This window comes from Trichosurus vulpecula, chromosome 4 (genome assembly GCF_011100635.1).
Source record: "Trichosurus vulpecula isolate mTriVul1 chromosome 4, mTriVul1.pri, whole genome shotgun sequence".
Classification (NCBI taxonomy): domain Eukaryota; kingdom Metazoa; phylum Chordata; class Mammalia; order Diprotodontia; family Phalangeridae; genus Trichosurus; species Trichosurus vulpecula.
This window is the reverse complement of record NC_050576.1, coordinates 137,287,785-137,313,984: the sequence shown is the minus strand read 5'-3', so window position 1 is coordinate 137,313,984 and position 26,200 is coordinate 137,287,785. Positions and strand designations below refer to the sequence as shown.

Here is a 26,200-nt window from a genome sequence, read left to right as displayed (position 1 = left end):
TTTGGTGAACCTTGCCTGTTTATATTCCCATCTCACTTTCTCACTCTTTTGCCTTTGATGGAGGTTTGCTCTGACCAAGACTTCAAAGCTGTCTATATCTCCTCTCACAATAGGGAATTCACACTCTTATCATTTTCTGCCCCAAGTGACTTCATGGGAACACTGGACACACCTGGATGCTAGATCCCTTTGCTAAGGTCTGATGGAACCACATACTTCGGGGTCATGCTCCAGTTCCTTCTGTTCCTCAGTTCTCTAAGCACTACAACAACACAGAGCAACACCACAATGCAATACTAGCCAGAAGAAGCTTGTGACTTTTGGTTTTCCACACCAAAGGGAGTAAAGGGGGGACAAATGTTGGTCTATTACTGGGTCACCTTGTGCAGCTGTTATTTCATCAGGCTTTTACTTTGTTAAGATTCTTGGTACCTTAGACTATGGAGAAACTGCTTTATCTCTTCTTATCATTCCTATTTTGGAATCTGTTTAAAAGATCCTTGGCAGGTAAAATAGAAACTGAAAGAATCCATCGATCACCTCTTCAAAAAGACCCCAAAGGGAAAACTCCTAGGAATATTGTCGCCAAATTCCAGAGCTCCCAGATTGAGGAGAAAATACTGCAAGCAGCCAGAAAGAAACAATTTGAGTATTGTGGAAACACAATCAGGATAACACAAGATCTAGCAGCTTCTACATTAAGGGATCGAAGGGCTTGGAATATGATATTCTGGAAGTCAATGGAGCTAGGATTAAAACCAAGAATCACCTACCCAGCAAAACTGAGTATCATGCTCCAAGGCAAAATATGGACTTTCAGTAAAATATAGGACTTTCAAGCTTTCTCAGTGAAAAGACCCGAGCTGAATAGAAAATTTGACTTTCAAACACAAGAATCAAGAGAAGCACGAAAAGATAAACAAGAAAAAGAAATCACAAGGGACTTACTAAAGTTGAACTGTTTTGTTTACATTCCTACATGGAAAGATGATGTGTATGATTCATGAGACCTCAGTATTAGGGTAGCTGAAGGGAATATGCATATATATATATATGTGTGTGTGTGTATACACATACATGTATGTATGTATGTGTGTGTACATGTGTATATATGTGTGTGTATATATACATATATGTATATATGTATATGTGTGTGTGTGTGTGTGTGTGTGTGTGTGTGTGTATAGAGAGAGAGAGAGAGAGAGACAGAGGGCACAGGGTGAGTTGAATATGAAGGGATGATACCTAAAAAAATAAAATCAAATTAAGGAATGAGAGAGGAATATATTGAGAGAGGGAGAAAGGGAGAGATAGAATGGGGTAAATTATCTCACATAAAAGTGGCAAGAAAAAGCAGTTCTGTAAGAAGGGAAGAGGGGGCAGGTGAGGGGGAATGAGTGAATCTTGCTCTCATCAGATTTGACCTGAGGAGACAATACCATACACACTCAATTGGGTATCTTACCCCACAGGAAAGAAGGAGGAAGAAGATAAAAAAAGGGGGGATGATAGAAGGGAGGGCAGATAGGGGGAGGAGGTAATCAAAAACAAACACTTTCAAAAAGGGACAGGGTCAAGGGAGAAAATTCCATAAAGGGGGATAGGTTAGGAAGGAGCAAAATATAGTTAGTCTTTCGCAACATGAGTACTGGGGAAGGGTTTTACATAATGATACACATGTGGCCTATGTTGAATTGCTTGACTTCTCAGGGAGGGTGGGTGGGAAGAGGGGAGAGAATTTGGAACTCAAAGTTTTAAAAACAGATGTTCAAAAACAAAAAAAAAGTTTTTGCATGCAACTAGGAAATAAGATATACAGGCAATGGGGCATAGAAATTTATCTTGCCCTACAAGAAAGGAAGGGAAAAGGGGATGGGAGGGGAGTGGGGTGACAGAAGGGAGGGCTGACTGGGGAACAGGGCAACCAAAATATATACCATCTTGGAGTGGGGGGGAGGGTAGAAATGGGGAGAAAATTCGTAATTCAAACTCTTGTGAAAATCAATGCTGAAAACTAAATACATTAAATAAATTAATCAAAAAAAAACAAAGGGAAAAAAAGATCCTTGGCATCAAAGAACATACCTATTTCTACATTTTGTTTGGTCATATGGCCTAGGAGTCCTATAATAAACTTTTCATCCTGGCAATCCCATAATGCCTAGAAAACTTCTGGGCCATGTTCTCCACATTCTAACCAAAGTGGAAAATAAGTACATAAACTAAATTTCATATGAGCCTCAGAAAAGCATAACTATGAAGACAAATCTGCTAGGGGAAAAAAACATAAATACATTCTAAAACCTAATTTAAAACACTGAAAAAGTATCCATTAGTGCATTTACTTAAAATTGACTATAGCCAAAGATTTTCAATGGTAGTATCACTTTAGCTGTAAATGAATAATGCCACCCAGGCATCATGTAGCAATAAATGATGTAAGAAACTGAATAAGTTCTAGTATGTCCGTTGGAAAAGAGACAAGCTGGGGGGGGCCCTCAAACTGAAGACCAAACTGAAATCCTCCTGAGAGGCTTTTATGTCCAGCCTTTGATATGGCTATAAGAAGTATGGCTACTAGTTTGGGTCTAACATCTGATATCATAAACTATTACATCAGGATTAGCTATATTATATTGCTTTATCCTTCAGAAAAGCTAAATCTTCTTTAAATTAAATACACAGTTTTCCTTTTATTCATATTACAGTTTTATATGTGGAGTCAAATCCCAATACTCATCAGAGAGATTATTTATATTGAGACTAATCTACTACATACTACTACTACTCCATGAGAGCAGGGGCTGCCTTTTGCCTCTTTTTGTTTCCCCAGAGCTTTGCGCAGTGCCTGGCACACAGCAGGCATTTAATAAATGTTTATTGAATTAAATTAATATAGTAAGGTGGTTATCTTCTAGCTATCAATCAATCAACAAGTATTTATTAACCATCTATCATGTGCCAGGAATTGTACTGAAGATAAGCTAGAGAATGAAATAATATCTGCTCTCGAAACTTACATTCGAACAGGGAAGACATGTACATAAATAATAAACAGAGAATATATAAATAAGTAGTTTAAATACAAAGTAGTTAGAGAGGGAGGATATTTGAGGGCCATTCAGAAACGGTTTATATAAAAGGTGTTGCTTAAGCTGCTTTTTGAATAAGAGAAGGATTCCACGACTTAAAATAAAGGAAGGAGTGCATCCTAGCATAGGGGGGTTTCAAGTGCAAAGGCTAGATCCAGCTCAGAATCCAGGACCTCAACATAATAGCAGAGGAACTAGATTTTTGGTCCCCAAATTACCACATGCCTTGAGATTCAATCTAATTCCTAAGATGTACCGAACACCAACTATGCACCAGATACTCTCCTGAATGGTAGAGTTATAAAGATAACAGAAGAGAGAAGACATACACAATTAAATATGATATAATACAGAATGTGATTCCAAAGGACAGTCTACATAAAATGTCATAAGGAATTTCAGGCAGAAGAAAGTTCAGAGAATGTTTCATGATTAAAGTCTTTCATTATTAAGGAAACTGAGCTGAACCCTGGGAGGAAAAAAGACTATAACAGACTGAGATATGAAGGTAGTGCTTCACAGATATAGAAAACAGTATAAATGAGTACATGGAGGAAAGAAAGGACCTAATAAGATGGGACAGAAAAATATCACTAGCTATTGACAGTGGTTGAGCTTGGCTAAAAAATGGAATTTTTAAATGTCAATAAGTAAAATAACACCAGAAATAAAGACTGGAGTCAGATTGTGGTGGGCCTTGAATGCCAAGCTAAGAAGATTGTCCTTTATTATATGTAGGTAGTAAAAAGCCATTAAAGGTTTTCAAGGAAGGAAGTAACATATTAAGAGGAGTTGGCAAAGGCTTCCTGTAGAAGGTGGGAATTTGCTGGGACTCAGAGGAAGCCAGGGAGATCAGCAGTCAGTGAATAGGAGGGAAAGCGTATCAGGAATGGGGAAAAGCCAGAGAAAATGACCAAAGCTGAGAAATATAGTGTTAGGTAGGCAAGCGGAGAACTAGGGAAGTTTGTTGCATATGGAACAGGCATATGGAACAGGCATATGGAACAGAGTGTATAGTGGAAGGGATGGGTAGAGTTAGAATGAAACTTAGGGATGGAAGGGTTGAGGGGGATAGAATGAGGAATCGGGTGGTAAGGTGTATGGAATGGAGTTTGGATGATGTTCTACAGGAATTCATTCATTGGGATGGGAAAGATGTGACTAGATGTGAGAATGTTCACCACTAAGTGAAAGGTACCACTCCTCTACCCTCAAGGACAGGTGCAGTAGGAGATGGGAGGCCTGAAATTAAAGGAAGATTATTTTGGCATCTATGTGAGCATGAACTGGAAAGACTGGAAGATGGTAAATCAATTAGGAAAGAGGTAATGAGATCTTAAGCTACTGTAGGATAGAACTAGTGAGAAAAGTGTAAAGAAAGAAAAACGGATTGCCAAAAGGAACACATGAAAGGGACACACGGGATGAAGACAAGCAAGTAAAGACAACTGAACAGGGGTTCAATAAGCACGAGAACTGTGCTACATGCCAAGAATAGAAAGAAAAGGTAAAAATAAATTCCTGCCCTCCCTGATTGCCTTCACAATCTAACGAGAGAGACAAAATACAAATAATTATGTTCAAACAAGACACATACAGGAAAATTTGAAGATAATCACATGCGAAAGGGATTAACATTAAAGAAGGCTGGGAAATAAGGTGAGATTTTAGCTGACTCTTGAAGGAAGCCAGGTGGTGAAGGTGAGAAGGAAGAGAATTACAGGCATTGGGGATAGATAGCCAGTGAAAAATGGACTGAGAGATGGAGTGCTATTGCATGGGACAGCAAGCAGCCCAATGTGCCTAGACCACAGAGTACTTGGAGGGGAGTAAGGTATAAGAAGGTAAGAATAGGTCAGGTTAGTTTTCAGATGAAGAAACTAAAACTCTTTATAGTCATATGAAAAAATGCTCTAACTTGCTATTGATTACAGAAATGCAAATTAAAACACCTCTGAGGTACCATCTCACACCTATCAGATTAAGTAATATGACAAAAAAGGAAAATGATAAATGTTGGAGAAAATGTGGAAAAACTGAAACATTAATGCATTGATAGTGGAGTTGTGAACTGATCCAACCACTCTGGAGGGCAATTTGGAACTATGCCCAAAGGGCTATAAAACTGTGCATACCCTATGATCCAGCAATACCACTGCTCGGTCTGTATCTCAAAGAGATCATAAAAAAGGGAAAAGGAGCCACATGTACAAAAATATTTATAGCAGCTCTTTTTGTGGTGACAAAGAATTGGAAATTGAGGGAATGTTCATCAATTGGGGAATTATTTAGAATGGCTGAACAAGTTGTGGTATACAGATGTAATGGGATACTATTGTGCTATGAGAAATGATGAGCAGGTAGATTTCAGACAAACTCGGAAACACTTGCACGAACTGATGCTGAGTGAAGTGAGCAGAACCAGGAGAACACTGTACAGAGTAACAGCAACACTGTATGATGATCAATTTGATGGACTTAGCTCTTCTGAGCAATGCAATGATCTAAGACAATTCCAAAAGATTAATGATGGAAAATGCTATCCACATCCAGAGAAAGAACTATGAAGTCTGAATGCAGATCAAAGAATACTTTTTTATTTTTTTTGGTTCTTTTTCTTGTGGTTTTTCACTTTTGCTCTGATTTTTGTTTCATAACATGACTAAGGTGGAAATACGTTTAATATGATTGTGTCTGTATAGCCTATATCAGATTGCTTGCCACCTTGGGGAGGGGAGAGTAGAGGGCAAGAGAAAAAAATGTGAAATTCAAAATCTTATAAAAGTGAATGTTAAAAACTCTTCACATATATATTGAAAAAAAGAATAGGACAGGCTATGAAGGGCTTTAAAATTCAAACAGAGGATTTTACATTTGATTGTGGAAGCAACAGGAAGACACTGGAGTTTATAGAGTATGGGGAGGGGTGCGGTGAGTGATAGGGTCAGACTTCTACTTTAGGAAGATCACTTTGATTGCTGAGCTGAGAATGGACTAAAGTGGGGAGAGCCTTGAGGCAAGAAGATCAGTCCCAGGTGTGAGGTATAGAAGGCCTGCACCAGGATAGTGGCATTGTCAAAGGCAAGAAGGGGATGTACGTAAGAGAAGCTGAAAAGATACAACTGACAAGACTTGGTATCAGATTGGATATGGTGGATAGGTTAGAGTGTTAGAGTGTTATCCTTGGTGACTGGGAACATGGTGGTGCCCTCAAAGTAATAAGGAAGTTAGGAAGAGGGAAAGTTTGGGGAGAAAAATAATGAGTTCAGTTGTGGACATACTGAGTGTTTAAGATGTCCAGTTCAAGAGGTTCAACAGACAAGCCTCTCCCATCTGCCTTTCATGGCTGAAAGGACAGTGGCACCATTAATAAAATATACATAGTAGAAATTGGGTCAGGTTTATAAAAGTAGATGATGAGTTCCTCGTAAGTGCTGGTGGGATATAATGATGGAGAGGTCCAGCAATCCAATAAAATTCCACAAACTTCATTAAGTGCATACCATATGAAAAGCCTCATGGGATCAGAAAAAGGAATAGTAGAGACTGAGAGTATAAACTCTAGCCTAGCCTGTTTTTATTCCTAGTGAAGTCTTATCTTGAATCCTACATAAGAATGAAGAGGAGGGAAAATATATATCCAGAATTCTTTACTCTAACTACTGAGCCCTAAAGAGGTTTCGGGGACACACACTTATTCCCCTTGGCATGCTTTCTTGCCATGGAAAACAGGGCTCCATCTCTAAATCTGCTAAGTGAATTATTTGCAGATTTCAATTAACCATAATAATTTTACACTTCACTAGTGCAGATAATTAAGGGTTGACTGTGTGCTCATTTTAAACTGCAAAACAAACCTTTATTTAGTTTTAAAATATTTCTCCAATAGAGACAATTTGTTTCCAAAATACTCTTCCTCCAGAATAAAGCCCTCCCCAGCTATGTAAAAGTGTGCTTTCAGCAAGAATATAGTTCCATTTATTTCATTTTTAACTCAGATCCTAAAGTACACCAAATTCATTCAACTGATAGGCTTTGAAATATGTTTAAAACAATTTTTAATTTATGACACATTTATGTGGACTAATTACAAACTATTTGTTGACAAATTAAAAAAGCACTTTTTATTTAAATAAAACTAAATATACCTGAACACTTTAAGAACATGTGATTTAATTAAGGCAACTATTCCTTCTATTGACATAGACAAAAACTGCACTGTAACTTAGTAGGAGGTCTCTGTGAATTGTGGTGGCTGAAAAAATTTCAACATGCAATGGCCAACTTAGTAATGCTTCTCCAAATTATCTAGGTTGAAGCTCATACATACAGCCCATTGTACTTAGATTTAACTACATGTAATCATTCATATGTAACTGGGGCCTGGCCAGTGAAGCTCCATCCTCAGAGCATGTGCAGCTTGGTCTGCCTGCTGACAGCACACATGGAAAAGTTTGGAGAGCTTCATTCCATAAAGGCATCATGGTGTGTAATGGAGGGGCCCTGGCTCCTCAGTTTGGAGCATACAGAGATATTCTGTAACTGGTTTTAGGATGCTAACCACAGGGTGAAGAGATGGACTGTTAAGCCAGATTGGAGCGTATTCAAAAGGCAGCGCTAGCCAAAGCAAGTCTCTTGCTCTTATTCTTTCCTGAGCGGCTGCTGTTCAGTTGAGAGAAACATGCTAGAAGCTTCTGGATGGGAAAAGGTCTCAGATCATCCCCATATGGGCTGGCATTTGGCCTCCATTTTTGCCTCTTTGTGTTTTTCCCCCATTTTAAGGAAAGAAGTACTGGCAAGGGCTATGACTTTCTTTGTGAGTTTCAAAAGGTAGCAAAGGTGAGTGGTTAACTGTTAACCTGCTTGATACAACACAGATCAAAGGCAAATCAAGAGGGCTCCAAAATAATTCATCCATTGCCTACGCTGAATTCAAAAGTAAAACTGATGTGCCATGTAAGTCTACACCCATTCTACCAATGAAGGTAGAATATTCACCAAGGTATTGGGGAGAAGTCCTCTGTAACTTCTGTTCATGTGACATTTTCAAAGGAAATATCCCTTCATAAAAACTAATGGCTGGTGATTAAAATTGGGGAGAACACATTATAATGCAGACTCAAGAGCTGAGAATCCATCCGTGTCTCCTTAACATATTCCTAGAATGCTTAGAGGGAAATGTAGCCTTATTCTGGGATAGTGACTTGCTAGTGCATCTGCAGTACTGGGAGAAACCTGAAGGCCTCAAGATACCTCTAACACTCAATTTAGACATCTGAGAATTCAGGTATGTACATTTTAAATTCTTTACCAAAAAGCTACCAAACTTCTCAAATTTTAACAACTTCAATGAAAAAGACTGAGAGCTTTGGTGGACTTCTCAAAAAGCCAATAAAAACTTATGCTGCATTAATAGAGGAAGACTGCCCAGAAAGAGGGTGATCATTCTATCGTACTCCCAGTCAAACCATCTGACATACTCTGGTTACCTCTCCGTTCCACATTTTCAGAAAATTACTGAAAAGCTATCCAGAACACACAGAAAAAGGCAACTGAGATGGTGAATGGCTTGGAGCTTGACTGAAAACTAGTGATGTTTTAGCTTGAAGAACAAAAGACTTAGCACAAACGTAAGCTGATAATCTGTTTCCTGCCTTCATACCTGGAATGGTTTCCCTCCTCACCCCTATCTCCTATTATCCTAAGTTTCCTTCAAAGTTCACATAAAGTGCTACCACCTACAAAGGGAGGCCTTTCTGGATGCCTCTCTCCAAACCCCAAAACTAGAGCTCTCCATCCTCTGGAAATACTCAGAATTTATTTCATATATTCTTTTAATTACTTATCTATATACATATTGTTTTCCCTCCCATAGAATGTGAGCTCATTGAGTATAGAAACTGTCTTAGTTTTGTCTCTACAAAGTGCTCACAAGAGATTATCCCGGGGGGCGGAGCCAAGATGGCGGCTGGTAAGCACGGACTAGAGTGAGCTCCGTACCCGAGTCCCTCCAAAAACCTATAAAAATGGCTCTGAACCAATTCTAGAACGGCAGAATCCACAGAACAGCAGAGGGAAGCAGGGCTCCAGCCCAGGACAGCCCGGATAGTCTCTGGGTGAGCTCTATTCCACACGGAGCTGGGAGCTGGGAGCTGGGAGCTGGGAACGGAGTGGAGCAGAGCCCAGCCTGAGCGGCGTGGACGATCCAGTCCAGAAGCCGGGCGGAGGGGGCCCTAGCGCCCTGAATACGTGAGCAGTTACCAGACCCCTCGACCCACAAACACCAAAGACTGCGGAGAAGGTTAGTGGGAAAAGCTGCGGGAGTGGAAGGAGTTCGCGGTTCGGCTTCCAGCCCCGGGGGCAGCGGAGGTGGGGCAGCTACAGCTGTTGTTACTTCCGGCTCCAGGCCCACCTGGTGGGGGGAATTAAGTGGCGGATCACAGCAGGGGTGCACAGCCTGCCGAAGATCTGAGCCCAGTCTGGACTGGGGGTCCTTGGGGAAGGAGGAGTGCGGCTCTGACAGAGCTGGCACCTCCCCCCCAAACGTGGAACATAGAACTCTGTAATCTACAAGCAGTCATACCCCACTGAAAAACTCAAGGGTCAAGTTAGTTGGTTGGGAATATGGCCAGGACGCGAAAACGTGCCCAGATTCAGTCTCAGACTTTGGATTCTTTCTTTGGTGACAAAGAAGACCAAAACATACAGCCTAAAGAAGACAGCAAAGTCATAGAGCCTACAACCAAAGCCTCCAAGAAAAACATGAACTGGCCCCAGACCATAGAAGAACTCAAAAAGGATTTGGAAAAGCAAGTTAGAGAAGTAGAGGAAAAATTGGGAAGAGAAATAAGAAGGATGCGAGAAAACCATGAAAAACAAGTCAATGACTTGCTAAAGGAGACCCAAAAAAATACTGAAAAATACACTGAAGAAAACAACACCTTAAAAAATAGACTAACTCAAATGGCAAAAGAGCTCCAAAAAGCCAATGAGGAGAAGAATTCCTTGAAAGGCAGAATTAGCCAAATGGAAAAGGAGGTCCAAAAGACCACTGAAGAAAATACTACTTTAAAAATTAGATTGGAGCAAGTGGAAGCTAGTGACTTTATGAGAAATCAGGATATTATAAAACAGAACCAGAGGAATGAAAAAATGGAAGACAATGTGAAATATCTCCTTGGAAAAACCACTGACCTGGAAAATAGATCCAGGAGAGATAATTTAAAAATTATTGGACTACCTGAAAGCCATGATCAAAAAAAGAGCCTAGATACCATCTTGCAAGAAATTATCAAGGAGAACTGCCCTGATATTCTAGAGCCACAGGGCAAAATAGAAATTGAAAGAATCCATCGATAGCCTCCTCAAATAGATCCCAAAAAGAAATCTCCTAGGAATATTGTTGCCAAATTCCAGAGCTCCCAGATCAAGGAGAAAATACTGCAAGCAGCCAGAAAGAAACAATTTGAGTATTGTGGAAACCCAATCAGAATAACCCAAGATCTGGCAGCTTCTACATTAAGAGATCGAAGGGCTTGGAATGCGATATTCCGGAGGTCAATGGAGCTAGGATTAAAACCTAGAATCACCTACCCAGCAAAACTGAGTATCATGTTCCAAGGCAAAATATGGACTTTCAATAAAATGGAGGACTTTCAAGCTTTCTCAGTGAAAAGACCAGAACTGAATAGAAAATTTGACTTTCAAACACAAGAATCAAGAGAAGCATGAAAAGGTAATCAAGAAACGGAAATTGCAAGGGACTTACTAAAGTTGAACTGTTTTGTTTACATTCCTACATGGAAAGATGATGAGTATGATTCATGAGACCTCAGTATTAGGGTAGTTGAAGGGAATATGCATATATATATATGCATATATATATGTTTATGTATATATATAAGTGAATGTGTATGTATGCATGTATCTATGTGTATATGTATGTATGTGTATATATATATATATGTAAAAGAGAGAGAGCAGACACAGGGTGAGTTGAGGATGAAGGGAAGATAGCTAAAAGAAATAAAATGAAATTAAGGGATGAGAGAGTAACTTACTGAGAGAGGGAGATAGGGAGAGATAGAATGGGGTGGATTATCTCCCATAAAGGTGGCAAGAGGAAGCAGTTCTAGGAGAGGAGGGGAGTGGGCAGGTGAGGGGGGAATGAGTGAACCTTGCTCTCATCAGATTTGGCCTGAGGGGGAATACCATACATACTCAGTTGGGTATCTTACCCCACAGGAAAGAAGAGGGAGGAAGATTAAAAAAAAATAAAAGGCAGGGGGATGATGGAGTGGAGGGCAGATGGGGGTGGAGGTAATCAAAACAAACACTTTGGAAAGGGGACAGGGTCAAGGAAGAAAATTCAATAAAGCGGGAGGGGTTGGGAAGGAGCAAAATGTAGTTAGCCTTTCACAACATGAATATTGTGGAAGGGTTATACATAATAATACATGTGTGGCCTAGGTTGAATTGCTCAACTTCTTAGGGAGGGTGGGTGGGAAGGGAAGAGGGAAGGGAATTTGGAACTCAAAGTTTTAAAATCAGATGTTCAAAAACAAAAAAACTTTTTGTATGCAACTAAAAAATAAGATACACAGGCAATGGGGCGTAGAAATTTATCTTGCCCTACAAGAAAGGAAGGGAAAAGGGGATGAGAGGGGAGGGCTGACTGGGGAACAGGGCAACCAGAATATACGCCATCTTGGAGTGGGGGGGGAGGGCAGAAATGGGGAGAAAATTTGTAATCCAAACTGTTGTGAAAATCAATGCTGAAAACCAAATATGTTAAATAAATAAATTGCATTAAAAAAAAAAAAGTGCTCACAAATAGGGGGAATTAAATACTTAATGAATTGAACTGAAGGAAATCTTTTTTTTTTAAATCAAATTGCATTATTGGCAACAGAAACTAATACTAGCATTATAACAACAAAGAGCATATTGTTTGCAAAATTATTAGTGATTATAACAATTTCTCATCCTTGTTTATAGAAAGGGCTCAATCCATGTTGTGTAAGGGAATTTCCATGCTGCCAAAACCACAAGTACTTGAGATACCAAATGACACTGGACAAATATTACATATGGAAGGAAATGCTGTTATTTGCAAGGATTTATGCCTAAATTTTTGTGTCTAGTTCTAACATGTAGAATTGTAAGTGGAAACTAAATACTGAGAAAAAAAGTTTAGTGAAAAGAGGCAAATCCCTGGTTATTCCCATTTATTCAGTAAAAGCTTTCTAGAAGAGAATGAATTTTCAAGATATCTAGTATTCCCCTTGTATATTTCAGAATGCTGTATCATTTGACTGCCAGCTACTGGGAGGACTAAACAAAGAAGAGGAAATAGAGATGAATTTCCAGTGTTTAGGGAAACAATAAACTTAATATAAACTTTACTTTTCTTATTGACATCAATTCAAGAAACTTGTATTATCTACTATATACTAACAAATTTATCTTTTAAAAATCAATTTTAACTCTTATTTGTTATCAGTGACAGAAGATAATCTTTTAAATTCTGCAAAAGGATTAATATATTGACATATATTAGACAACTTCAACAATAATATACTTATTCAACATCCACTTGATAAGATTAGGATAGAATACTGTATTGATATATTTTAAAGTAGTTTTCCACTATATATTTAATCAGATAAACATTCCCTTAATGTAGTTTTATATTACTCTAGTTTACATATTTTTAGTCACTACTATGAAGATAAGGTTTGCCTAAGATAAAAAAACAAACACAGATGCCAATAATTTTACTTACATTTAAAAGCAACGTGCCAAAATATAAAGTTAAAAATAACAGTAAAAAACTTAGTGGTTAGAACATTTTGATCCTTGTTTTTTACACACTCACTTAGAATGACTATAAATGAATTGTGCTACAACCTGGGGTAGGCATTAAAATTATATATGTGAATGCCTGGGATCTTTGAAGAACTTCAACCACAAATATAGATGGAGTCTCTATCAAAAGGCTACTTTTTTCAACTTGCTGATTTTGCAAGTAAAAAGTCCAGAAGAATGAGATTTGTATTCCATACCAATCAAATTACCAAAAATTATTTCATAGAGCTAGAAAAAATAGTAACAAGATTGATCTGGAAGAACAAAAGGTCAAGAATATCAAGGGAATTAATGAAAAGAAATGCAAGGGAAGGTGGCATACCCACGCCAGATCTAAAACTGTATTATATAGCAGCAATCATCAAAACTACTTGATACTGGCTAAGAAATGGAGTGGTGTATCAGTGGAATAGGTTATGTACATAAGACAGAGTGGTCAATAACTATAGTAATCTACTGTTTGATAAACCCAAGGCTCTGGGATGAGAACTCACTATTTGACAAAAACTGCTGGGAAAACTGGAAAACAGTATGGCAGAAACTAGGCATAGACCAACACCTCACACCATACACCATACACAAGGTCAAAACGGGTACATGAATTAGACATAAAGGGTGAAATTAGAAGCAAATCAGGAGAGCAAGGAATAGTTTACCTGTCAGATGTATGGAGAATGGAAGAATTTATGACCAAACAAGAGATAGAGAACATTATAAAATGCAAAATGGATAATTTTGATCACATTAAACTAAGAAGGTTTTACACAAACAAAGCTAACATAACCAAGATTAGAAGGGAAGTGGAAAGCTGAGAAATAATTTTTACAGTCAGTGTCTCTGATAAAGGCCGCATTTTTAAAATATAGAGAGAACTGAGTCAAATCTATAAGAATGCAAGTAATTCCCCAATTGATAAATGGTCAAAAATATGAACAGGCAGTTTTCAGATGAAGAAATTAAAGCTATCTATAATCTTATGAAGAAATGCTCTAAATAACTATTAATTAGAAAAATGAAAATTAAAACAACTCTTAGGTACCACCATTCATACCTATCTGATTGGCTAACATGACAAAAAAGGAAAATGATAAATGTTGGAGAAGATGTGGGAAAATCGGAATATTAATGCATTGATGGTGGAGTTGTGAACTGATCCAACCATTCTGGAGAGCAATTTGGAACTATGCCCAAAGGGCTATAAAACTGTGCATACCCTTTGATCCAGTAATACCACTGCTAGGTCTGTATCTCAAAGAGATCATAAAAAAAGGAAAAGGAGCCACATGTACCAAAATATTTGTAGCAGCTCTTTTTGTGGTGGCAAAAAATTGGAAAATGAAGGGATGCCCATCAATTGGGGAATTACTTAGAATGGCTGAACAAGTTGTGGTATATGAATGTAATGGAATATTACTGTACTATAAGATATGATGAGCAGGCAGATTTCAGAAAAACTTGTAAAGACTTGCATGAATTGATGCTGAGTGAAGTGATCAGAACCAGCAGAACATTGTACATAGTAACAGCAACACTATATGATGGTCAGCTTTGGTAGACTTAGTTCTTCTGAGCAATGCAATAATCTAAGACACTTCCCAAAGACTCATAATGGAAAATGCCATCCACATCCAGAGAAAGAACTATGGAGTCTGAAAGAAGATTGAAGCATATTATTTTCTCTTTTATATTTTTCTTTGTCATGGTTTTTCTTTTTGTTCTGATTTTCTTTCACAACATGACTAATGTGGAAATATGTTTAATATGATCACATATATAGTCTATATCAGACTGTATGCTATCTTGGGGTGGGGGAGATTGGAGGAGAGAAATTTAGAACTCAAAATCTTATAAAAGAGAATGTTAAAAACCAAAATTAATTAATCATTTTTTAAAAAGATTGAGGTTTGTTAAAATAAGGCATGTTCCTGTCCTCCACCTACTCTACCAGTTTCATTTACTGGGCATTTTTTAGAGATGGCATGGCACAGCGGAAAGAGTGAGAGTAAAGAAGTGTATTTGAGGGGCAACTAGGTGACGCAGTGAGTAGAGCACTGGCCCTGGAGTAAGGAGGACCTGAGTTCAAATCCGGCCTTAGTTGACACACTTACTAGCTGTGTGACCTTGGACAAGTCACTTAACCCCAACTGCCATGCCAAAAAAAAAGTGTATTTGAATACCTCCTCAAACATTTCCTAGGTATGTGACCTGAGACAAGTCAATTAACCTCTATCATTCTCAGCTTTATGATCTGCAAAATGGGGGGAATAACAATGTCTACATCAGTAGATTGTGGTGAGAATCAATTAAGATGATACATATGTAGAGCACTCTGCAAACCTTAAAGTGATAAATACATGTTAGTTGATGCTTGTGGAAAATATTATACTATTTTATATCATTTTTAATTTCAACTAGACCCAGAGCCTGAATTAATGAGTAACTGGATGAAGATCCAGGACCTGGGCTTCTTTGTTCTCTAGAGTTTGCTCAGGAAATACCCTTTCCTCTGTCAACAAGACATTCTTACCCGTTAGCCATTAAGGAATGAGACCCTAACCCCAAGAGAGACTACCTCGCTTAATATTAACTGACCTTTGTCAACATTCTTTCCATTAAGGAAAATCCTCTTCTTGTTATCATGGTTAAACATACATGGAGGTCATAAACGTGAGGTAATACAGGCTTGCTAAGTCTGCTAAAATAATGTATATAAGTTTTCTCATTCCTTTGTTCACAGAGTTTTAAGCTCTGACTCCTTGTACGTACAAGTAAGCTAGCCTAGCTATGCTTTAAGGGAAAATAATAAACAACATGGATTTTTCTATCACCTAGCTCTGTTGTTTCCTTCAACCAAATTTTCAGGTTTAACATGCTGCTGTTACTTTGACTGTTATTAAAGACTTCTGACATTATGGGTTTCATTCCTGGTACCTTTCTTAAACTTGTGAATTTCCAGATGTCTCTATTGATGTTCTTTTTCCTACATGGTAGTTAATGCCTATGGCATTTAGTTTGGTGGATATATATTAATATTTCCTCTCTCCTTCCTTTTTGGTTTAAATCCATTTGGATTTATTTCTAAGGCTCCAGACATTTTTAATCAGCACTCACCAGGTACAATCCAACTCTGGTCAAGAATCTGTCATTCCTGTATTTTCTGGCACTGTAATGGTAATCAGGGAAGGATTTTTGGCATTCTTCTCTTAAGAATCTTTAAGGAGTCTGGCCTTCATTTGAATGGGGCAGGTAAAGTGGGATCTTTTTTGCCTTGGAGTGTTTCTCAGCACTAAGACAATCAGGAGTCATTGATTAGAAAAAATATATATGGTGGTACTAGTGATTAACTAACTTTCCCACACCCTGGTGTTAGTGATTTCTCACACCCTAAATGGTGAGCCTCCAGCTCTGAACAGAGTATATGTACTGGAAGGTTAACTTTGACTTTGAGGGTACACTCATTGAAAGCGTGGCAAGACTCTGGGCAAGCCACTGAAATACCCCCCTGGCTTTGATAACCCAGACAGATGTTGGTGCTTTTCTGGTAACTGATGTGGATGCAAACAGTGCCCTAAGGTCTAAGTTGCTTTTTCCATGGTTTGTCCTCTAACTTAAAGTCTCTTCTTACAAAGGTGCCCTAAGGGATAAGTTTCTCTTTCCTGGGCACCCTAAAGTCTCCTCCCCTTATCTTGAAATACCACCAAAATTCCCTTTACCTTGGGCCATGGAATTCTTTCTCTCCCCCACCCTGGGTCATAAATTTCCCTTATCTTATGTCACTTGTTGTCTTCTACCTGTGTCCTTATCTTATAAGACTTATCCTATCCCTAAATCTCCAATCCCCATAAGAAACCCTAAAATCATCCTACAGGCTGTATAGCTTTTGGTCTATTTAAGTCTGGTTCCTTCCCTACATCAGTGCCTTTGTTTAGCTCCTTGCTAAATCTCAGGCCCTCTGCTTTTGTGTCAATAAAGCTCCCAATGGCTACAGAGAAGGTCTAAGTGAATTCTTTCACATCTGATGAACCAGCTCTCCCAACTCTGACCTCATCAGTAACTACGAATTGCGATTTGATCAGACAAGGTCTGTCTGTTGATGTTTGTAATTTCTGTTTGCATTTGTCCTGAAGTTCAGGGGGCTGATCTTTTCCCTCTGAACTAAGTGAATGATATATGTATGTTTAATTAAACTGAGATTGTTAACCCCTTAAAGTTGCTTTCCTTATAAAAGCAGATCAAAGAACCTTTATTAGCAGCCCTTCTGTGTGCTCTTGCTGTTGGTCTTAGCCACGGTAGCTGCTAGCAACATTGTTGATACAGGCACCAGTTTTTTAACCAGGTTTTCACTTACCAAATCTACCTTCTCTCTTCACATCTTTAATTAGCAGCAACAATACAATACCTTCATAACTAATCTTCCAGCCTCAAAGCTTCTTCTTTCTAATCTATTCTTCACATAGCTACTAAACTAGTATTCTTAAATTACAGGTCCTACCACCTTACCCCTCTACTAAAAGAGCTCCATTTGCTCCTTATTCCTGTAGCATCAAATCAAATTCTTTTGTTTGGCATTTAAAACCTTTCACAATCTGGCTTTAGCATGCTTTTCTAGAGTTACTATACATTACTCCCCTGCACATATTTATTCTATGGCATAGCCAAATGGATCAACCTGCTGTTCCTAATTCACAGCCTCCATTTCTTATCTCTCTACACTTGAGTAGGCTGTCTGTTATATCTGGGATATACTTTTTTCTCACTGTCTTTTAGAATTGCTAACTTCAAAGTTCAGCTTGAGTGCAAATCAGGATATCTTTAATGATTACCTTAGTTTATCAACTCCTGAAATGATATGTATTTTGCATATAACTTGTATGTATTTGTGTATGTGTTGTTTTACCCAATAGTATATAAGCTCCTTAAGAGTAAGGATTGGTGGGAAAGGGGGAGAGACAGAGCCAAAGTGACAGAGAAAAGGCAGGGACTCACCTGAACTCTCCCCCAAACCCCTCCAAAAACCTTTAAATAATGCCCTAAAACAAGTTCTGGAGTCTCAGAACCCACAAAAGGACAGGATGAAACAATTTTCCAGCCAAAGACAACTTAAAAGGTCAGCAAGAAAGGTCTGTCACACCTGGGTGAGAGTGGAGCACAATCCAGCACAAGCCAAGGCAGACCAGACCCCAGCAGACCAGGAATAGGCCTTGAGAGTGACTCAATCAGTAGCAGCAGCAGCTTCTTCTGGAGCTCTCAGCCCACAGATAGTAAGGGAGTTGAACAACTGATCAGAAGGACATTACAGGGGTCTCTTTGCTGGCATGAGGGCAGGACTCTGTTGCTTTGCCCATACTTGATCCCAGTCTTAGTCCTGAGTGGCAGTCCCAGGGCAAGGAAGAATATAAGCACACAAGAGCTTACAGCCACAGTAAAATGGAGACCTCCATCATGGTTTCAGGGCAGAAAGGAGTGCTTGTAGTCACTCACAGACAAGAGCACATGCCAGAAGAATAGTAAATACACCTCTTCTTGGATCATACCACTATGGAAGAACTGAAAACTTAGAAGTCCCAGAAGCATCTCTGAAAACAGCATCATAAAATCGCTGAAGCTTGGAATACTGCACCTTCCACCCTGGAAGCAGAGCCCCTCTTTAGCAAAGAGTTAAAAGTCAAGAAATAAGGTGGAAAAATGAGCAAACAATGGGAAAAAAATCTGACTACAGAAAATTACTATGGTGACAAGGAAAATCAAAACACACACTCAGAAGAAGTCAAAAATCCTACATCCAAAGCCTCAAAGAAAATTATGAGTTGGCTCCAGGCCATGGAAGAGCTAAAAAAAAAGGTCAGAAAAATCAAGTTAAGAGAGGCAGAGGAAAAACCGTAAAAAGAAATGAGAGTGATGCAAGAAAACGATGAAAAAAATGGTGTTTGTTGGTGAAGGAGGTACAAAAAAAATACTGAAGAAAGACTAGGCCAAAAGGTAAAAGAGGTATAAAAATCCAATAAGGAAAAGAATACCTTGAAAAGCAGAATTGGCCAAATGAAAAGAGAGGCACAAAAATTCACTAAAGAAAAGAACTCATTAGAATATAGAATTGGCCAAATGGGAAAAGGAGGTACAAAACCTCACTGAAGAAAATAATTCTTTAAAAATCAAAACTGAGCAAGTAGAAGCTAATGATTCTATGAGATATCAAGAAACAATAAAACAAAACCAAAAGAAAGAGAAAAGAGAAGACAATGTGAAATATCTCATTAGAAAAACAACTGACCTGGAAAATACGACCAGTAAAGATAATTTTAAAATTAGAAAGCTTAAACATCCCTTTTCAAGGAATTATCAAGTAAAACTGCCCTGATATTCTAGAACCAGATGGTAAAATAGAAGTGAAAGAATGCATCGATCACCTCCTGAAAGACATCTAAAAATGAAAATTCCCAGGAATATTACAGTTAAATTCCAGAGCTCGCAGGTCAAGGAGAAAATACTGCAAAGCAGCAAGAAAGAAACAATTCAAGGACTGTCGAGCCATAGTCAGGATAACACGAGATTTTAGCAGCTTCTACATGAAAAGATCAAAAGGATTGGAATATGATGTTCTCAAGGGCAGATGAGCCAGGAACAACTAAGAATCACCTACCCAGCAAAACTGAGTATAATCCTTCAGGGGAAAAATGGATATTCAATGATATAGAGGACTTTCAAGAATTCCTGATGAAAAGACCATAGGTGAATAGAAAATATTATTTCTAATACAAGACTCAAGAAAAGGTAAACAGGAAAGGGAAATCATAAGGGATTTAGTAAGGTTAAACTACTTACATTCCTACATGGGAAGATGATACCTTAACTCATAAGAACTTTCTCATTATTAGGGAAGTTGGAAGAAGTGTATATATAGACTCACAGGTGTGAGTTAAATATGATGGAATGATATCGAAAAAAAATAAAATTAAGGGGCGAGAAAGAAGAATGCACTGAGAGGAAGGGAAAGGTAGAGATAGTAGAATGGGTTAAATTACATCACATCAAAGAGGCAAGAGCTTTTACAGTGGAGAAGAAGATGGGGTAGGTGGCAGGGAATGCTTGAATATTACTCTCATCAGAACTGGCTCAAAGAGGGAATAACATACACACTCAATTGGTTATAGAAATCTATCTTACCCTACAGGAAAGTAGGAGGGGAGAGGTATAAGAGAAGGGAGAGTGTTCAAGGGAGGGTGGATGGGGTGGGGAGGTAGTAGTCAGAAACAACACATTTTTGAGGAGAGACAGGGTGAAAGGAGAGAGAAAATAGAATAAACGGGGAAAACAGCATGGAGGGAAATATAGTTAGCAATCATAACTGAAAAAATTTGAAACAAGTTTCTCTGATAAAGGTCTCATCTCTCAAATATATAGAGAAGTGAGTAAAATTTATAAAAATAAGATCCATTCCCCAACTGACAAATGATAAAAAATAATATGAAGTCAATTTTTCAGATGAAGTAAGCAAAGTTCTCTATGGCCATATGAAAAAATGCTCTACACAACTAGTGATTGGAAAAATGCAAATAAAAACAATTCTGAGATACTACCTCACACCTATTAGATTGGCTAATAGAATGGAAAAGGAAAATGATAAATGTTAGAGGGAATATGGGAAAATTGAGACACTAATGCACCATTGGTGGAGTGGTAAACTGATTCAACTATTATGTGGAGCAATTTGGAAATATGCCCAAATATTTTTAACACCTCTTTTGTGGTTGCAAAAAAAATGGTAATTGTGGGGATGCCCATCAATTGGGGAACAATTGTGATATATGTTTGTGATGGAATACTATTGTGCTATAAGAAATAATGAACTAGATGCTCTCAGAAAAACTTGATAAGACTTAGATGAACTGATGCAAAGGAAATGAGTAGAACCAGGAGAACATTCTACACGGTTAACAGCAATATTATAAGATGATCAACTGTAAATGGCTTAGCTATTCTCAGCAATACTTAGCTATTCTCAGCAATACAACTCTTAAGGACTTATGAAGAAAAATGCTATCCATCCCCAGAGAAAAAACCGATGGAGTCTTAATACAGATCGAAGCATACTTTTTCCCCTTTCTTTATTTTTCCTAGGTATTTATTTTGGTCCATGTTTTCTTTCACAACATGACTAACATGGAAATAAGTTTTGTATGACTACATGACTACATATAACTATATCAAACTGTCTGCTTTCTCGATGAGGTGTTGTGGAGGGAGGGAGTGAATTTGGAACTCAATTTTTAAAACACATATTAAAAATTGTTTTTACATGCAATTGAGGAAAAATAAAATACTATTTTATAAGATAAAATTTTTAAAGAGTAGGGATTGGTTTATTTTTGTCCTTGTATCCCTAGTACCCAGAAGAGTTTCCACCACCCAGAAAGTGCTTAACAAATATTTGTTGATTGAAAACATCTAAGGACTTCATTTAGTTTGAGGCTCAAGACTTCATAAGTTCCAGTAATGCTTTCTGGATACCTTTTAGCATTACTATCTGTACTTATGTGAATCAGCAGACATGTATTGTGGAAATCTATAAGCATTAGGAAGTTATCTGTGATCACCACCTGGAGATATACATACAAACATACAAATATTCCCATATACATGTATGCCCTAGGAAGATAACCAACCATTTTACTGTCATGTTAATACACAGATGCCTCAAAACTCATCAAGCAAGAAGCCATAAACCATCATAGGTCTAGTTCCCCACTCTTCAAGAAGAATTTTTTATCTAGTGCTTAGCATTAAGTTCTCTCCTCTAGAGAAATGTTGTGCCAAACTCTTCATAGGGACTGACTCTCTTTCTAAGCTTCTTAGGGCTTTTTCTATTTCATATCACTTTCTTAATTTATTAGCATATCAAAATCAAGCAATCAATAAATAAACATTTACTAAGCACCTACTATGTGCAAGGCACTACACTAAGCACTGAGAATACAAAAAGAAGCAAAACAAAGTCCTGGCCCTTAAGTAGCTTACAAACTAATGGGGGAGACACATGCAAACAAATATATACAAAGCAAGCTATATATAGGATAAACAGGAAACAATTAAAGGAGAGAAGGCACTGAAATTAAGATGGGTTGGGGAAGGTTTCTTATAAAAGAGGGGGAACTTAGTTGGGACTTAAAGGAAGCCATGGAAGTCAGTAGTTGGAACAAAGGAGGGACAGAATTTCAGGTATAGGGGACAGTTAGGGCGAATGCCAAGAGCCAAGAGGTAAAGTGTCTTGTTCACGTATCAGTCAGGAGGCTAGTGTCACTGGATGGAAAAGTACATGTCAGGAAGTAAGGTATAAGAAGATTGGAAAGGGAGGGGGAGGGGGAGAGTAGGTTATGAAGGACTTTGAAAGCCAAATAGAGCATTTTATATTTGCTCCTGGAGGCAACAGAAGTCACTGGAGTTTACTGAGTAGGGGAAGTGACATGACTGGACCTATACTTTAGGAAAATCATTTTGGTGGCTGAACAGAGGATGGATTGAAGTGGGGAGAGATCTGAAGCAGGCAGACCCACCAGCAGGGCTATTGCAATAATCAAGGTGATGAAGGCTTATAACAGAGTGGTGGCAAAGCGAGAAGAGAAGAGAAGAGAAGAGAAGAGAAGAGAAGAGAAGAGAAGAGAAGAGAAGAGAAGAGAAGAGAAGAGAAGAGAAGAGAAGAGAAGAGAAGAGAAGAGAAGAGAAGAGAAGAGAAGAGAAGAGAAGAGAAGAGAAGCGAAGCGAAGCGAAGCGAAGAGAAGCGAAGCGAAGCGAAGAGAAGAGAAGAGAAGAGAATGTTGTAAAGGTGAAATCAACAAGCCTTGGCAATGGGTTGGATATGAGGGGTGAAAGAGAGAGAAGAATTCTAGATGAATTCTAGGCAGCACGTCTGAGGGACTGGAAGCATGGTGTTATCCTATACAGTAACAGAGAAGGTAGAAGGACAGGAAGGTTTAGGGGGAAAAATAATGAGTCCAGTTTTGGCCAGATTGAGTTTAAGATGTCTACTGGATGTCCAGATAGAAATGTCTGAAAGGAAGCTGGAGATGTAAGATTAAAGGTCAGCAGAAGGACTAGGGCAAGAGAAACAAACTGGAGAATCATCAGCATAAAGTTAGTAATTAAACCCATAGGAGCTGATGAGATCAGCGAGTAAAGTGCACAGAAGAAGAGAAGAGAGCACAGGACAAAACCCTGAAGGACACCAAAGGTTAATGTTGTTAACATCTTGAAAATCACACACATATTCTATTCCACTGCCTAACATTTTGTCTTTACTTATTAATTTTTTGTCTCAACTTCCCTGTTCACCTCATTGTGTCTTCTCCTTGTCCAGTCATTTCAGTCATGTCTGATTCTTCATGACCCCATTTGAGGCTTTCTTGGGAAAGATACTAGAGTGGTTTGCTGTTTCCTTCTCCAGTTCATTTTACAGATGAGGAAACTGAGACAAACAGGGTTGAGTGACACAGCTACAAAGTGATTGAAGCCAGATTTCAACTCACAAACAGGAGTCTTCCTAACTTCAGGCCCAGCCCTCTATCTACTCTGCGACCCAGCTTCTCCATCTACTACTTTTCTTTTTGAAATAGATTTTTATTTAAATCGTTTGCTTCATATACCTAAATCCCTCCTTAGGGGGACACAAGTTTCCCTCCCAGAGAACCATCCCTTGTAACAAAGAATTTTTTAAGAGGCAAGGGGGAATAAATCAGCAAATTGATGAATATATTATAAAAATCTGACATTATATGGAATGTTCCACATTTGTGGACCCCCCCCACCTCTGCAAAGAAGGAGAAGGAAGTATGTTCACATATTTCTACTTTAAGACCAAGCTTATCCTTTATTGTTTTGCAATATTCAGTTTGAATTACTTTGGGTTATTGATCTCTTTGTAATCATTGTGTATATTATTTTCTTGGCTCTGCTTACTTCACTTGGCATCAGCTGTATATAATCTTCTTTGTACTCAGGATGCTTACAGTTTTTTATGGGATAATAATATACCACTGCATTCATGTAACTCAATTTATGTAGCCATTTCCCAATAACTGGGTTTCTACTTGCATCTAGTTCTTTGCTATCATAAAAAGTGTTGTTATGAATTTTTGTTGCATATGAAGCCTTTCTTTTTGTCAGTGACCTCAGTTTATACCTAGCAGTGAACTCTTTGGGATAAACAATACAAATGTTTTAATTCTTATCTAATCACAATCCGTTGTCTTTCCACCTCTCCATATGCCCTGTAACCTCAAACTCTATTCTTGGTCCACACTGTGACCTCTAATCCATCAACCCCTTGGTTCTTTCCAAGTGTGTCATCCCTATACTGTCCTCTCTTCCTTGTCTCGACCCCTTGGTAAACCAGCTCAACTCCACACTGTGCTCTTCTCTCAAGTCTTTTATTCCTTATCCTATTTACATTGATCTTACCCTGCCAAGCCTCAGCTTTCAATTACTCCCATCTGATGTTGCCTTTGCTCCTACTCATATGCTACTGAACAACGCTGGAGAAAATAATATAACCACAATGAGTAGGTCCACTACAAATTTACTTAATATAAATTAGGTCCTCACTGTAGTAAAGCAATGCTGTCATTCCTTACTGACTCACTATCCTACTCACCATGGTGCCTTTTGTAAACCTTTTATAGGTCCTTAAACTGGCTGTCTCTCCACAACCCTCTCAGTTGAGAATTGGCCTCATATTTGACTGAAAATATTGACACTATCTGTTGAGGGCTCCCTCATGTGTCCTTTTCATCTCACATATGATAATGATGATGGTGATAGCCAATATTTATATAATATTTACTATGTGCCACGTAATGTGCTCAGTGCTTTACAAACATTATCTCATTTGATCCTCACAACAACCCTAGGAGGTAGGTGCTATTATTATTCCCATTTTACAGATGAGGGAACTGAGACAGAGGTTAAGTGACTTTCCCAGCATCACATAGCTAGTAAGTGTCTTGGGCTGGATTTGAACTTAGATCTTCTTGACTCCAGGTCTGGTACTCTATCTACTGCACTTGTGCAAAAGCTTCTCTATTTCACGCAATTAAAATTATTTATTTTGTCTTTTGTAGTTGCTTCCATCCCACTGGGTTAAGAATTCATCACCTAGCCATAGCACACAGAAGTAGGCATTCTGCTTCTCTCATAATATATTTGTGATATGGTTTTTAATATATGTCACGTCATCCTTCAAATCTCCTTCTTTGTAATTTCTTCTTCACCTCAACACATTCTCCTGCTCCTTCTCCCAAACAAACTTATTTCATGGAAACTGAAAGCAGGAATAATCCTATACTGGTAGACTGGTAAACAATTACGGGGGGACAGATACTTGTATGCGTTGGTGGTCTGGGACAAAGGAAAAGAGAAAAATGGAGGAGCAAGGAAGAGAATGTTAGCTATATATTAAATACTAATAGTAATCCATTGAGTTAGCTCAAAGAGTTAATATTTAACCTAGCTTATTTCTCTTAAAGGGTCTTCCACTCCCCTGTAAGCACTCAAGCTAACAAAAGCTTACATAGAACAGGCTTATTTAAATTGGGAAAGAACACTGAAAGAACTTATATCTGAGTCCTTGGCAGAGCACTTGGAAAATACTCTCTCCCATGAAATTAAAAGAAATATCACAAACTCACAGCACTGTATTAAATTTTCATAGTCTCATTTATGTTTAGCATTTTTCCTAGAGATTCAGGCTGAGTACCTCTCCTCGGCCTCTAATGCTTGATTCCAATAAACAGTAGCAAGTTCCGTTGTCCCAGAATTCAGTGTTTCAACACAGCCCTGGCAGTCTGAATAACTCCTTCACTTCAGTCCGGTCCAGTTTAGCTCAGCTTAGCCCAGTCTCATTCCCAACTTTTAGGGCATAACACTTATTTGGTCTGCACTAGTAACCTGGTTCTTCTCCCACACTTAGGCTTTCTTCAGAGGAGAAAGGAGAAGTTGGCTTAACTCCCACTGATACATATGAATTACATGTACATATTTAATTTCCCAAGGAGACTGTAGGCTCTTCAGAAGAAATGAATATATTTTAATTATTTCCAGATTATATCTACTCAAGCACCACGTACAGTGCCTTACACATAATGGGCAATAAAAAGTTGGTAAGCCTGGAGCAGACTTAGAAATCAAGAACAGACATGGTTTGGCACAAGGAATGGAAACAAATATTCCAGGTGAAAGAGCAATGTACAATG

At 38.4% G+C, this 26,200-nt stretch overlaps 1 protein-coding gene across 1 annotated transcript in view; it reads right to left on the bottom strand.

The window, feature by feature from the left end:
- AKT3 (AKT serine/threonine kinase 3) overlaps positions 1 to 26,200 on the bottom strand; it is a 429,482-nt gene that overhangs the window by 113,700 nt on the left and 289,582 nt on the right. The gene's annotated exons all lie outside the window — the stretch shown is intronic.